The 16827-nt window shown below is 37.8% G+C and overlaps 1 long non-coding RNA gene across 1 annotated transcript in view; it reads right to left on the minus strand.

Moving 5' to 3' along the window:
- Positions 1–9129, minus strand: part of LOC118171690 — a 175420-nt gene extending 166291 nt beyond the window's left edge. The window contains exon 1 of the long non-coding RNA XR_004753327.1: positions 9043–9129. This is a non-coding gene — a long non-coding RNA (uncharacterized LOC118171690). The remainder of the gene's footprint in view (positions 1–9042) is intronic.
- Between the last annotated feature and the right edge of the window lie 7698 nt (positions 9130–16827).

Raw genomic sequence — 16827 nt, forward strand, 5'->3', positions numbered from 1 at the left:
TTTACCTATTTTAATTTGAAGTGTGTTATGCATTACAACTTTTTTTTTTTTTTTTTTTTTTTAATTAAAGTTGCTGCAGTTTCAGGGTTGGTGTTATACAAACTTTTTTCATTCATGAACCTCAGAAGAGGGTACGCAGTATTCATTTCCAGAAGATGAATTCAAACAAAGATGAAGCTTGGAAACATCACTAGCTCTGAAGCTTTCAACCAGGTTCCACCTGTGGATTTCAACTCGCACAACAGGTTCTGTTCTGCAAGGAGACTGCTGTCCTCCACAGTTCTGAGTATAGCTGTGGAGGAAAGCTAAGTGTTCAACCGATAATCCCCTATTTTAAACAAAAATGTACCATTTTCTATATGAACTTTAAAGGCAGAAATGCATTCCTCTCTCCCTGCTCTGCAAAGCTTATCTTCCAATTCTCAGTGTGCTGCTAGACAACCCTGCTCACAGACACTGGGGAAGAGGAATAGATGTTTGCTTGTAGGATATGTTGGCATTTCCATTTATTCTTATTTTGCCATTACATTTGCATATCTTTTGCTAGAATTAAATTATGCACCCCTACACCCCTCCCCAGTAATGCTTACTTATATCTGTATTAACATCACCTCTGGCACTTTCTCTAAGCAGCAAATTTAGGATCTCATTTTTACTATTGCCAATAGCGCAGTCTTCGTCCATTCACCCTTTGGGCAGACAGACTGGTTCCTGGAGTCATGCTATTGCACATACAGAATAAACCCTGGTGTCCTTCAAAAGAAATCTGGGTTGCCACACTTCCCTCTTCAGTCTCAGAGAAAAGGTAATCAACATATGGATGCCTTGTACAAAGCAGGAAAAGGATTTCCTGAGCGTTCTCCACACTAGGAAACCTATTCCAGACAAGGAAAGCCTTAGCTCACATAAACACTACTAGAAGCTGTCATGAGTATATTTCAGAGTTTGTTCATATATCCTGCTAGTTCTGTATCATTTCCTAGCATTTTGGTTGACAACTCCTAGCAGGTGATCTGACAAAATTTAAGAAAGCTGTGAGAAGAAAATGCAGAAGTCTGATGCAAGTGGAGGAAGCCGTAATGTAATTCCAGAGCTTTCACCAACATTTTATGAATGACAGCATGTTTTGTTAGAGTGGATTGCAAAATTAATTAATAATGCTATATAACTAATAATTAATCTCTCTCAGATTTGGCATGGTATTACTCAAAGAAAAAGATGACTTTGGGGACTGAAAATATAGGTCACAAAAGTATGCTAAGGACATGATTTAGGGAGCTCTTCTAGGATTTCCATCCTCTGAATTGAACAGTGCCACCAAACCATTGAATAACATCTTTTTTTTCCTTTATAAAGATGTAGACTACACTAGCTTGAATAGTCTTTTGCTGATGACTTCCTCCCTCTCACCTCAATTCAACATCTTTGAAAAGATATAGCATAACGTGTTCCTTGTCTTTTTGGCCTTGAATTTTTTTTTTTCCAATGAAGTCATTGGCAAAATTCCCACTGAGCAGAATAGCGAGGATCAAGCTTTTATTCCCCATTATTAAGACTGTAACATTTAACATCACTGTCCTTGTCTCGCATAACCTGCCACTGATTATTTGCCACTGTTCTTCTTCATAAAGAAAGCTACTGCTTATATGTTTGCATCTTTGGTGACAAAAAAAAAAATGAAAAACTACATGTAAATCTCAGAGAGATTTGCATAAATAGTTCAGTACTACATAAAAGCTGAACTGGGAACTTCTTGTTACATCTTGACAGTGTTTCAATATCCTACAAGAATATTAATCTCCAACAAACTAAGAATAAGGTAATAATCCTGAAGAAATCATCTCATTATAAATTAATGGCTGGTTTTTCAGTTAATGGACCAAGCTGAAGACAAGGGCAGTTAACACTATAACAAACTACAGTAATATAACCAATTTCAAGGGGATTATTGCTATCATAAACCGTATTAAATGGTTTATAAAAGGAATGGCTTGGGCTGCCTTTTTTTTAAAAAAAAAGTTACATGAAATAGAGTGAATGAGAGACTGCTTTGTTAAATAGGGTATTTCCAACTAATTTTCTAAGCATTCAGGACACAGGGAATGCCCTGACAGTTGATAGAATAACCAGAAGTTGTTCTGTGCTCCAATGGGTGGTGGAAAAGCCATTAACTCTTACGCAATCAGGTTTCAATAAAACTGGTCTATAACTTGGTGTAGAAAAGAAAAAACAAACAAACAAAAAAACACATTCAGACTGCACTCAGTTCCATTGCCAGAGCCCATCACTTGACCATTTAAAAATCTCAATTTGCCAGCTGATTACATTACAAGGTCAAAGGAGAAAGAAAATAAAGATATCAAGAAACCTGTTCTGCACTCAATTCTGTAAGTAAACTAGATCAGTAGCTACCAGGGAAAGAGTGAAGTTGTATGCAATTCTGCACTATGACTACATGGTGGAAATAGAGCTTACCTCACTTACTTGCAGATGTTACACACAATTTCTTCAAGTGACAGCTTAGTGCTCAGAAGAATTAAATATAAAATGGTAGTAATTTATTCAGATAATACATATCCAGCTGGTTCAATAATTCTGCTTCTAAATTCAGTGACCAGACAAATTCTAAACTCCTATTCCATCCAAACATAAATAAGAACAACCAAGCTAACATTAACAAGATGCTTTGTGGGGGGTGGGGAAGATGGTAAGAAATATCGAGGGGGAAATCACTGAAGGAAAGAACTTATGTAGCACACAGCCTGCACTACGTACCAACTAATGCTTGAGCTACTCAGATAAACATGACATTATATACCACAGCTACAACATTACTGTATTAGCACATTATACCACAAATAAAACATTGGTGCTCTGCGCTAGTGAGCAGAGCATTAGCTTCAGACTTCAACCCTTAGTTTAGGAATGGCAGCATGGCATTTTTCACAAGTTCCATAATTTCACAGTAGTAACAAAACGCCACCATTTTTTCTTTAATCTCTACCCTTCATCAAGAGAAAAAGCTATGAGGGATGATTTTGCAGTCTGTGGTAGTTCCCAATGGTATTCTGAAATATACGTCCTTGCTCCAGACAATGGCTTGAGTTTGCCATGGGTCTGCTCCTCTTCATCCCTCTACTCCATAATGCAGGAGCTCTTTTTAAATTATTGTGGTTTAAATAATTACTTTTAATAGTACTGATCAGGCATCATGTTTTAAGCTTGTACAGCTTTAAATCTGTTTCCAATATACAAATCAGAAACAGCATCAAAGATACAAGAACATTTGTTCATTAAAAGGGAATAAATAGGAGGGTGGAATGATAATGCCTGAAGTTATTTAGATAACAACTTGTACGTAGAAAAAAAACCTGAAAAACTAAAGATTCCTTGTCTGTGGACACTGTAAATAGAGTGCAGTTAATCATGTTCTTCTGTTTTATCTATGACCCAAGTATTTCCTTGGAGTCTATTTGAATAGCTGCATTAGGGAATAGAAGAAAATGTCATGCTTTTGCAAAAGGGCAATCATCATAGTGGGATATATAAACATGAGCTCAGGCTGCCAGATGCAGAATGTCTTTTTGCTCTCTGCAGCACTGATAAGGCCTCAGCTGGAGTATCTTCTATCAAGGGAGACGTGGCCCAACAGCAGAGTCCAGAAGACTGCAACGTGAGCTGTGACTAGTTCAGAAGATGTGACCGATAAAGAAAAAACAATAATATTTACTCTACCTAAGAGAAGGAAGGGCTGAGTGGGAAAAAAAAAAAAAAAAAATCAAATACAAACATCTCTTGAGGAATAAAAGAAAATAGTTTTCAATATCCTTGCTCAAAAGGTCATAAAATGATAAGCTTCTTTGAAGTTCATGCATTCGGAAAACTTTCTACCAACAACTGAATGCTAGAATAGGTTTTCAAGGAACATCATAGTGTTCCTACTGTACATTTAAGTTTCTCTAAAGATTTCTATCATTGTTACATTAGTATCAGGTCAATTTACAGAATTTCAGAGCTTACTAAAGGACAAAAAATATATTGCCCAAAAGATTTTGGGGCTCAAAGTTGTGCTACAAAAGACTTCCCATGTGAAAGGAAAGCCTGTCAGCAGATAGTAGAAGCCAGGGATCCTCTCTAAATTTTTCTCCAATTTGTCACATGACTTCAGACACGTTTGAGATTCTGTTTAATCCATCCTAAAAATACCCCCAAAATTTGGGCATAAGGTTTTTTTTTGAGCCTTAATTTATGGAAAACAACGCTCTCTATTAGCAACTAATTCTTATTTCAGGTAGTGCTATTAATTCTGAGCATTCAGCTTTTTAGTCCACCAGCTTTCTCCGCATCTAGTTTACTTGACATAAGCCTATTATCAAAGCATCACCAATATATGAATTTGCTGATTGGATACATCTTCAGGAAAGAAGCATATTTTCCTTCCCCCCCCTTCCCCTGGCAAATAAAGATATTTGGATAGAAGAAGACATTCCTTCCTGTTCCTCAAGCAGATGTTCCGCATCCTTAACAGACTTTGCATATTAGCCTTCTGGTATCCATTTCAGACTTCCTTTTATCTTTGATTTCTGTCCTTTTGTGCTTCTTTAAGCTTTGTACCCCCAAAGAGTTGTATAAAACTCATGTTCTCATGTATCTAAAGCATAAGTAGCAGTTTTGAAAAGATTTAACTAATCTGTTCTAATTTCTTTATCATCTTAATTACAAGCTACAGTTTCCAGCATATTAAAATCTAGGTCCCATAATGCAAAACCTTCATCCTAGGCTAAGCAGGACATGAAACTAGCATCCCTCTTTACCAGGTTACTAGAAAGATGAGGAATGGCATTCACCACCACTAAGCTTCCTCAAAGACGAGAGCCACAATGGTACCATACTCTTCCACATTCTGTGCACTCAACCACATACTGGCATGCTGCAAGATCAAACAGAGGAAAACAATGCACACATTTTCAGTGGTATTTGCCGCTGTCAAAAGGTCTAGCACATCACACAGTTATCCACTAGTAGCCTTCACATTTGGCCTTAGTAGTAGTCACCTTCCTTCTTCCAGTAGGATATCCATGTGAAAGATAGTTTTCCCTCAAATAGAGGTCATATCCCTCTTTCTCACAAGTTCCATTTTGTTATTTTCTGCTCACTTTCATAATTTTACTGCGCCCTTCTGGACATTGCAAACTAGTACAAAGGGCTGTCTGAAATTTCTTCAAGTGAAAGTGTCATTAGTATGCTGGTTACTTCTTCTTTTTAATCATAAAAATGGATTTAACCCCAATTGCAGCAGTACCCCTTTGGAACACCTCATCCCTGACTGTGAACAGGCACATCAAAACTCCTTTTTTTTTTTTTTTTTTTTTTTTTTTTTAAACCAGGTTAGATCATTTACAGTTAGAAAGCTCCTTTGACTTTCCTTGTATTGATTAGGGGAGATCTGGACTGCTCCCATGCTGCATTACATCCTGTATATCTACCTGTCTCACAGGTGGTGCATCTATATTTCACTGCAAGCTGATTACAACAGACAACTGGCTTTTGATTCTCACTGCTATGATTTTAAGGCAACAAGCAGTGAGGAACATATGGCACCATTGCTACAGGACTAGGATTTTTACGCCTTCTAGAGAACCAGCTGACCTCTGACTTGCATTTGGTAATTTTCTGATTTTTAAAATCTCAGCAGTCTATGCTGCATAAAAACTGTCAGTTAGCTTAACAACCTGTACACATGCAGCATAATGTCTTCCAATAACACTGCCTGCCAGGAGTCACCATCTGTACTTCCTCTGCTGAGAACAGCCAAACTATTATGTGAAGTTGGGTTAACGTAGGAAAAACATACAACGTTTCTTGCCACAGATGTCAGGGTGTACAAAGGCTTTTCTAGGTGCACAAAGATTCACATTTTTATATCATTTACATCAGGTTCCCAGGCAGCAAAAGCAATGAGAGTCAAATTACTAGAGCAGAGCAAGGTCTTTGGAAGCTTAAAGCTTTTCAAGTCTGTGACAGCCAGGTATGTCTTCATGTCACGTGTTCTGAGGGAGTGAAAAAACAAAACTACCCCATCCATCAGCCATTAGAAACAGAGCAATGGAGCCATTTAGATGGTGGGGGAAGCATATGAAAATTTGAGCTTTTCTTTGACTAATGCAGGTGCAGCTGCTTAGCTGGTATAAACTGATAGCATAGTGACGAAACGCACAGCTGAGGATCTGCCCACATTCTGTTGTCTTCTCTTACCTAAATGAAAGTGTCAATGCTCTGTATACACTACGCTCCTCCACAGCAATTACATCAGAGTGAGTTAGAGTAACTAATAATAAAAATTACTCTCACAAAGCTGGTATTGGTGACAGTCTGCGCTGCCAGGACTGGATCCCCAAATGCTTGCCACACTGACTGTCCTGCAGGCACAGAGCTGTGTGCCTCTGGCGCCTGAGGAGGCCTCTGCTAGGCTGAACATTAAGGGCTCACAAGGCCCAGCCTCACTCAGTGGGGCAGCCTCTATTCTTCCTCACAATCTATGGTACAAACACATCACATCTACCTTTTGCTGTCTCCAGGGTTGAATGCTGTTCTTGGTTCAAGTTATCTTCCTTGACTAATATCATGCATTCTGCTCTATGCCTGCTTTCATGGTGTCTAACGAATGACCATTACTACTACACACACCACAGCTCTCTTTCCAGGTCTCAAGCTCTCAGTATTCTGAGAATTTTCTAGGAACTCAAGCCAACAAAACAATACTAGTTTCAATCTGAACCCTAGAGAGAAAGAAAAATGCTTTTGTTCCTGAGCATTTTTACAGCCATCCTAAAGAACGATACATAACAATCAGATGAAGGGAAATGCAAAAGCAATCACTAAACTCACCTGTAAGCATGCTGTTCTCAACCAAAATTTTACTTTTTTTTTTTTTTTTTTTTTACTGGTGTGAATGACTGCTAAGATACAGGAACACACAGGTACTGGTGCACTACACTTCAGCTACTTTCCTCTTCTTAGTACTTTTCTGAAGAAAGTTGCTTCTGTATGTGTGAAAATACCATCTCCCTACCTATGCGACAAAGTATGCAAAGTTTCTTTGTTGCTCTCTGAGATGAAGGAGGTTTGGGGGGGGATAAGAAAAAGCACATAGGGTTGGCTCCAAAAGTATTAGATTTACCTTAGAAAGAATACAGGGATACACAGGTATTATGCAAAACTATTGCAGAAACTCTTAATGTGTTTACTTGACCTGCAATGCAATCGATAGTCATTCAGCAGATCAGCACATTGTAATAAAATGTTCTGTGTTCCCATAACCTGTATACCATGTTTTCAGTATTTGCTGGAGTAAGTTTCATTACAGCATTGGGGTTGTTCTGAGGCCCTTGTCTTTATCCAATTTTCCAGCTGGGCTGTATAAGGCACAAGTAGGTCAAATGACTTTTCCAAAGTTACAGAGAAAATAGATGATTTACTTAAAATCAGAGGTCCAGGACACCCCATCTTTTATTACTCATGCTTGAAAAGTGGAATCCTAGTTCATATGTCCCAAGTGACTGATATTCTGCAGAAAAGAAACTATAATTACAAAGAACCTTTCTGTAATTTTCTTTCTTTATTATAAATAGCTATGCTGGAAAGCTGTTTTTGTATAACTAGTATTATTAAGCTTATTTGTTCCCCTTTCCATATTATATGTATATGAGTAATATACACTAGAGACACATACACTACAGAAGTTCAGAATTTATGTTTTAAGATTTAAAGGATAAGATCCGATAAGTTAGAGTCATTCAACATTTCTGAACAACAGGTACCCTGATCCCTAGGGCTTCCAGACCAAACAGTAGCAAAAGAAATTTCATCTTGAACCTAATCACCGCAGAGAATATCTATTCCTCTGCCTCACTGAAAACCAAAAGTAGGTCAAATAAATAACTGTCTCTCCACTACCAAGAGACTTACTGAAAATTCAGTTGAACGCTCAACAGATGGTCTTAAAATTTACCTAAAAAGATATAGGGAGCACCTGGAATCTCTACTGATCCATAAGCCAATCTAGTCCTAAATTCAAATGCACATTACCCATTCTAAATGCCAGGATGAAAGTCACAATCAGAATAGTTTTGTCCATTGTACAGATGCAGAAAGGAAGCATTAAACTTTTAATAATTCAATCATTTGTATGTAATTAGGACTATATCAGTCGAGTGAGTTAGAATATAAGATATAGATAAATGCTTACAGAAAGTGAAAAAGAACTACAACTATAGATAGAAAAATTTTGACTAAAAAGTCCTTTACATTTCAACATTTTATACAAATGTTTATCTTATAAAATATGCATTGCACAAGTAGAGTATGGATAAAAAACCAGCTGTTATCAGATGGGGAATCAAGATTTTCAAGAGTTCATAGGCATACAGTCTCATCAGGACCAACTCTGAGCACAACAGGTAGCAAACACAATAAATTAGCAACTTCTAAGACACATGAAAAAATAAGTCATCTTAATCATGAAAAGAAAAAGACTAGCCAGCAAAGTTTTGAGGATTGTAAAGTGAAGCAGACCTCAAAGCACTTAAAACTTCACAGATATTAAGCATTTCTGACAGAAATGCTCTTCCTTCAGGGTGCTCATTACAATACATAGTTACTAACACCACAAATAGTTTGAATTACCTAGTTTACATTTTGAATACCAAAACAGGTTTAGATAACTCTGCAACACTTTGCTTCTTCATTGATAATAGCTGTACGCTGAACAGTATGTTAAGCAATAGAGTTTTGCACACATACACTATCTGTGAAATTCTATATGTGCTTGATTAATTATCTTCTAGAGCCTAAATACACCAGTTAAGAAGTCTACTAGGGCAATGCTGTAAAAAAAACACGTCAGAAAGAACTATAGACTCAAACTGCAAACAAATCAACTTGTTCAGGAAAAAGCCTGCCAAAATTGTCTTCCAAAAGCCATGTTACAGAAACCGTTACACTCAAAGCGGATACCCAGTCCTTCCCAAAAATCTGGCTTACCTGCAGCCTATGACTGTCCTTCCTTCAACATCCAAAAGTTCCTCTGTTTTTTCCTGAACTGAGCTCAGAGTACTTCTGTTCTTTCCAACCATGTTTCTCAAAGGAAAACTTGACTCACCTCTTCCTGACTCTTCATCTGCTAGAGCTGGGCCAATTTACTGCTCTTTAATGGTAACTTGTGTTAACTCCTTCAGTACTGGGAGTTCATAAATACATATAATACTCAGAAAAATAACAGCAAGTAGTGGATCAATGTCCTACTAAGAACTGTAATTTATAAATCTATTTCTAGCTGTTCTGTTATGCATCGGTCTCTTTACAAGCCATAGAAAAGACTGGGCCTGTAGCTGTGTTTATCTTACACATTTCAGAAAATTTCAAGGACAGAAGAAAAGACTCTAAGGTATAAGTGTTGCATTTATCATGATAATTTTGCCAGCAGGCAACAAAATGATGACTGCTACTTTAAAAATCACATCTAGCAGTAATTTAATACAGACAGATTTACACACCCTCTGACCATTTGCATAATTTAGTCTTTACCACCGTTATAATTTGTGTCAATTTTATTTACAGTGGTCACTGCATTCTTCTCTTCAGCAGTGCAAGAAGCCACTTGTTCCCCTAGTAGTATTCAGTGGAAAACTTTTGGAATCCTAAACTGCTTTCTCACTTCACAGAACATGTGCGAGGTACGCTAAATTAAAGCATGTCTCAATTCAGGTTTCACTGTCATATAAAGCAGACTGTTAACTTACTGGCCTTATGTAAAGCTGCCTCTGTGTACCAATGCATGCCCTTTATTACCTAGCTGACAGGGAGCAACTGGTAACAACATATGCTAATATTCTAATTGCACTTGAAAGAGAGAAGTTCTTAATCACAAGTGGAGCAATAATTTGAAATACTTTTATGCATGTTCTATCACTGCAGACCAGTGGGCTTCTGAGATCTTCAGGAAAGATGGGATTACAGTGTTCTGAGATAACATTAAATTTGAGGAGGTTTAAGGAAGTATTCAGACTGGCAGAGACTTTCCCAAACATTCAGGCTTGGAGAGTCAGAATGGAAATGATTTACATAAATTAAATTATCCTTGAAAAAGGCAGGATTAAGAAAAGTGAAACATGCTGGAGAATCTCAGACGGAGTGCACAGAGGATTCAAGGGGATAATGAAGGAGACCAAAGAGGAGAGCAGTTAGTATTTTGTTTAACTCAATAATCTGGTTTAATCCCACTGAATGATTGCTTACCTCAGGCAAGCTATAATCAAATCAGGTCTCTATCAACTGGTTGCTAGGCTATAAATATTAAGATTAACTATTACAATCATTTCAATACTTCCCAGTCCTTACAAAGAGATATTGCTGGCTGACACTGCAAACTATGGTTTTTGTTGTTCCTCACCTAGTTTATTCACACATATTCTCCCATTTCTACTTCAAATACTGATTCCAGGCTTTGAAAGGACCCTTTGTGGAAGTACTTTTGGATGTTTTAAATTTTGAATGGTACCACAAATTTTTAAATGATGTAAAAAAAAAAATGGTATCTATTCATATTAATTTCCTGTCATTTTTCAAGGAATGGGATTCTTAGAGGTAAGGATAGTATGAAAAATTTGTCAACTCTTAGATCTTTACTTTAGGAAAAAAAAAAAAAAAAAAAAAAGTTAAACACAAGCATGAATACCAAAAAGGGACAGGACTCATAGAAACAGCCAATTCACAGAACCTTCCTCTATTTGTCACCTTCTACGACATCTCTGTAACTTTCAAACTGGCAATTCAATTTAAAATAAATCAACAGTTGCACACATTGTATAAAACATAATGTATAAAGCAAGATGTCTATGAGAAAGCAAAACATAGTTGATGTGATTTCCCTACCCCATGAAAATTTTATTTTCCACCCTACACAGAAGTGCAATACCTTTCTGGTCACATGGCCCCTTTTTAGTTCTCTTACATCTCCAGGGTTCTCTTGGGTGACTGCTGTGAGTTTGCTGACTGCAGCTCACACTTGATGATCCTCGTGTTATTCATTGTCTGTGACTGCCTAATTGGCATGTGCTGCCTCAATCACTGTCCAAATGTTCTAATTAGCATTCACAATATCCTCAGGAAAGAGAGAACAAGTATCTTTTGTAGCTTGTTTAGGTATCTCCTGTTTCATATACAGGATTAATCCTCGGAAAAACTTGAGATGTCTGACCTTGATATATCTGGAAAAATTTTCCTGGGCATGCTGCCAGACATTTTGTTTGATATGTACATTTTTCTCCCTCTTGGCCTTCTTGTTGTATTTTTTTCCCTTCTGGCTTCTTGGCTTTTTTTCATAACTACTTTAGGTCTCATTATATGTACCCAAAGGAACTAGCATTGTGGATCTTTCCTGTCATACCTTTAAAATGTTGAGCCTAGTAACATAGGGAAAGCAGGAAGAAAATTTCTAGAAATTTATAGAAAAAATTCTAGAAAATTTCCCTAGAAAAGAGGGGAGGAAATTGCAAAAGCATCTATGTAATTTAGAAACTTAAAGTTCATTGACTTTCAATCCGGCAACTATGACATAGTTGTATACTCACATAGACTATAACAATAATATTTTACAGTTTAAATAGTACAGGGCTGAAGGGTTGAGATAAGGACAGGGAGATCACTTAACAATTATTGTCATGGGCTAAACAGTGTAGGGAGATGAGTAAAATTGATTGCCTATTACTAACAAGCAAGAGACAATGGAAAGGAACCAAAAAAACCTTTCCCCATTCACCCTCTTCCACCTCCTTGACTCCCCGGGTGATGCAGGGGAACAGGGCACAGGGGCTGGGGTCAGTCCACGATGCTTCATCTCCGCAGCTCCATAACAGTCAATCTCTGCCCCTCCTCCAGTGTGGCGTCCCTCCCACTGGATGCCATCCTTCACAAACTGTGTGGGCTTCCCACAGGCAGCAGCTCTTCATGAACTACTCCAATGTGGCTCTGTACCACGGGGTCCATCCCCCAGGAGCAAACTGCTCCGACATACGTCCCCCACAGGCAGCAGCTCCCTCCAGGCCCCCTGTTCCTGCCTGGTCCCCTCTCCATGGGCTGCAGCTCCGGCCCGGGGCCTGCTCTGGCACGGGTTCTCCACAGGCCTCAGCCTCCTCCAGGCCACATCCACCTGCTCCACCGGGGGCTCCTCCACGGGCTGCAGCGTGGAGATCTGCTCCATGGGGGACCCATGGGCTGCAGGTGGACAGCCTGCCCCAGCAGGGGCCTCTTCACAGGCCACAGGGGAACTGCTGCTGCCTGCCTGGAGCACCTCCTGCCCTCCTGCTGCACTGACCTGGGGGGCTGCAGGGCTGCTTCTCACTCCTTGCTTTCCTAGCTGCTGTTGATCAGTATTTTTTTTTCCCTTTCTTAAATCTGCACTCACAGAGGCGCAAACAACATCGCTTATTGGCTCGTCTCTGAGCAGGAGCAGGTCCCTCTGGGGCTGGCTGGAACTGGCCATTTCCTAACATGGGGCAGCTTCTGGATTCTTCTCACAGAGGCCATCCCTGCAGCCCCCCACTACCAAAACCTTGCCGTGCAAACCCACTACAGGCATCCAGAGCTTCTCTGGGCAGGCTGGGCCAGGGCCTCACCACCCTCATACACACATTTAGTTTCTCTTTCCCAGTCTCACTGCCAACCTTATCTTGCTATTCTCATAAAAATAAAAATTCTGCTGAAAAAAGATCAGAATATTTATATGTTGCATTTTATTCCTTTCAGCTTATTCTTCTCCATGTTTCAATCCATAGGTAGAAAGAAATAGTTTGACTCAAAGCTAGTCATAGATAAATCCTCCACCTCTCTCCTTTGTGTGGGATTTTAAAACATACTAATATGAACTTTGCCACTATTCTCATTTTTTCATACTTCTATCTCAAAGGGCTTTGTAAAGAGTTAGTTTATAATTATTTATGGTAGCTGCACATAGAAGTATGGTGGCAGAAAGGGCTCATGTGTTGCTGTCTTCATCACTAGGAGCAGTTTTCCTCAAAAGCAGCTGCTGAAGAGGAGGACTACTCCTCTTTCTGGAAACTGCTATGGAAGCTCTAAGTTGAATTTCAGTACATTTGAAAATAAAGTATTTCTATTTACATTCCAGCCAAAATTAATTAAAATTAAGTTTATATATGTGAGATGCCTGTTTCTGTTCTGAAACTAGTACTGGTTTGAGTATTTTCCCCCTATACCTCCTCAGTCACTGTCTGTGACACATCAACACTTTCTGCTTTATTTCTATGAGGTATCTAAGTGCTAAAATTGGAATTTTCTCAACTCTTAATTGCTCACTTGTCTAACAAATTCCTTTGAGAAAACAGTTGAGATAAAATCTGTCATTGTAACAAGATAAACCACTGGCAACTTCTGAAAGTGAAATGGGTTATCTCTACTATTTTGTAGTCTGTTATCTTTGGGAACCTTCCATGACTTTTCAATATGTTCTTCCTATTTACCAAACTTACTGGATAATTATTGCTGTCATCTCCATTTAAACAACATGATTACATGTATCTTAGACTGGTAGGGCCAGGCTTATCTTATTCTTATGAGTTCTGCTAATGTCTAACTGCTAACAGCAGTACCACCTGCGGTACTGCTGATTTTCTGTAGTAGTGACTGAAGAGACACGTGAAGTACAAGACAGTACAAGAAGCACAAAAATGACAAAGTACCAAATAAGGCCCTTGAAATTTGAGGCACTGGGAAATACTACATCACCAGCTTGCCAACATTTTTGTATTGATGTGCCGAAGGTAACATTTTATGAATCTCTGAGTCTGCCAAAAGACAAAAAACATCTGAAGAAAAGCTGGAGGGAAAAAAAAAAAAAAAAAAAAAAAAAAAAAAAAAAAAAAAAAAGAGTGGGGCAGATGGACAGACAGAAGCATAACCAGATTTGGAAGTGTAGGCAGAAAAATATTTTATGATTTATCTTGTACACTGTAGCTTATCTAGGCAATTACATCAAGAAAGATGCCAACCCACTACTGGAGATCTGTGTGGATAGTACTAAAAATCTTTAATTACTCTCCGGAGGGAAAGACAGTTCACTGTTTTTTTCCAACTCAAAGGGAAAGACACTCTATGTAGAGGCCTAGCCCAAAGAATTGCCCAATAATCCCATCTAGAGAGGAATAAAGCCTACCTAAACTAACTCTGAAAGCTCTCTGGGGACAGGACATGCACATGACGCAAATGAGATGCTCCCAGGTTCTTAGTTGAAGCTGTAACTTTTCACGCTTTATACATGGTTATTAAATTTCATGCAAGGTGAAGATTTGCTCTTGAAATAGGAAGTCTGCCTGAAGCTATAGCAAATTAGTATTGTTGACCTTGGCCATGACTCTGCTCCTGTTTGAGTTAACAGAAATACTCCTATTGATTCCCCTGAGACCTGGATCAAGTCTTCTGTTGAAGTAAAATTGAAAAGTGTAGGTTATAAAAACTTCAGGCAACGTTAGGTTTACTAAGATAAAACAGGATGTTCTAGTATCAAAGAGTTACTGTCTCCTGTACCTTGTTTCCTTTATTAACAAGAAAAACTGTTGTTTATGCATCCAAAAAGACACTGGAATCTTGGTTAACCGTGAGAATAAATTACTTAAAGAAGCTTTATAATTATTATTTAGATGAAAACTAAATCTATGCCTTTATACGTGTAAGAATGCATACATAGAACATCTGATAGTCCTGGGCAGATCGGGAGGAGTTAGAAGATTCACTTGTTCTTATAAACTCAGATAACTTCTTAGGACCATATCCTCAAAGAGATTTAGATGTCTACACTTCACTGAACTTTTTTTTCCCCTTTTTTCTGTTTCAATTAGAATAATCATATTGCTTTCTCAGAAAGCTTGTGCCACTATATATGCTTAAAATGCTTTTTTTTTTTCAGTTTCTTGGGCTAAATACAACTGTAAAGCTAAGGTCAAATCTGACTTTACCATTTGTTCATGAAATATTTCAATCCCAGCAGCATGAAAGCTCAACACATTGGCTGTATTTTTGTTCCTTCCTAAAAGTCTGTTTATTCCAAAAATCTGCTTTGTATATTCCTTTCACCAAATTTAAAAGTAATTGACAAATAACAAGTAATTGCTGTAGATCAGGTAGCAAATAATAATAATAATAATAATAATAATAATAATAATTGAAAAAACAATCTTAACAGGCATGACATTTTGAACAGCTAAGGTAAAGTCTGCATGAAAATGTTTCCCCTTTTATTTTTAAAAATCATCAAATATCATGTCAACAATTCAGAAAACCCATCTATCTTACTCATGAGTTGTAGGGTTAGCTAGTGTTCTAATCCAATGTCTATGAGAAACCTCTGTTGTGTTCTATTGAACTTTAAAGGTATGGACTGTACTGCTACATTTCTGAACTGTTCATTTGATCTATGGAAAGCTTACCTAAGCTTTACCTAAGTACATGGGAGCAGAGTCAGACCTACAGTAGTTTAGTGTTGGTATTCTAAGACAATGCAATATTCAAACTAGCATTTATCCCTTACATATATTTATACTAATATAAATAATGCATTCCCTGCATGTTTTCAAACATTAAGGATTTCAAATTTATATTTATGGTATTTAATATTAACTCACATTTCATGCTAAAACCTACCTGGGTGACCACAATCAATACCTTAAATGCTGTAAAGAGTCTTCTCTGCAGCATGCACTTGTATGAGGGAAAAGCAGCATCCTCAACCCTTTTTTAATGTTAAGAATGAGAGGAGTGTAATAGTTACCTTCTGCCTATGATCTGGGTAGAGGAACTGACCTATTGCATGGTAAAAATGAATTATCTCCCAGACAAAGGAAGAAAAAGTGCTAAACACTTGACGTTCTTGACAGTGGTCTTGAAGCTGGGTATCTTGATTATGCAGTAATGCAGAACACAAAGTATAGCTGCGATAACAGAGCTTAAACAGAACACACCAAATTCTTAAATAATTTTCACTAGCTTTGACTGTATGTCTTCAGAGTGGGTGGCTTATAAATTTAAGAAGATCACCTCAATGTCTTAGATTAACACAAATCCTTACAAGGTAGGATCAAATATCACTTCAAGGAATCCATACTTCAGAGAAAGACACTGTTTCAAAACAGGGAGGACATATTTCCACTGTGATTTTTTTTTTCTTATGGAATATTATTGATGCTTTTATTAGGAAATATATATACAGCTGAATTAATAAAAGACTTTTAAGACACTCAACACAAGAATGTCCGTTGTGCTTTAGCAGTTACTGGTATAAGGAGAAAGTATAATTCAGTGAATATTACTGCTACTTTTGCTTTGGATTCAACAACAGTGACTCAGTTCTACCTCCTAATACAAAGACAAATATCTCCAAAACTGGAAAAAAGCAGCACTTCAGTGCCTCTCTCCACATCAAAAGCACTGACAACAGGCAAAGGACAGGGACCAGAGTTATGAGACTGATTTTTATCAATAGGGAGGTGGAAAAAAAAGATGAAAATGAAAAAAAAAAGGCAGCATAATGTGGCATGTACAAAAATGTCTCATTATGCAAAAAGAAAAAACTCTTATGTATGTGCTTAGCATTATTAGAAGCTTATGACTGAAAAATGAACATGCAACAGCTGAGAACACATCATCACTAAAAGCTAGGTCTTGGAACTTAGTAAATGCAGAGTTAAAGCCAAAAGTTCAATGTTAATTCTGCCCCATCTGCTTTGTACATTAAAATATGTTGCATGATTTGAGTCATTT

The sequence above is a fragment of the Oxyura jamaicensis genome, chromosome 9, assembly GCF_011077185.1.
Source record: "Oxyura jamaicensis isolate SHBP4307 breed ruddy duck chromosome 9, BPBGC_Ojam_1.0, whole genome shotgun sequence".
NCBI classification, from domain to species: Eukaryota; Metazoa; Chordata; class Aves; order Anseriformes; family Anatidae; genus Oxyura; species Oxyura jamaicensis.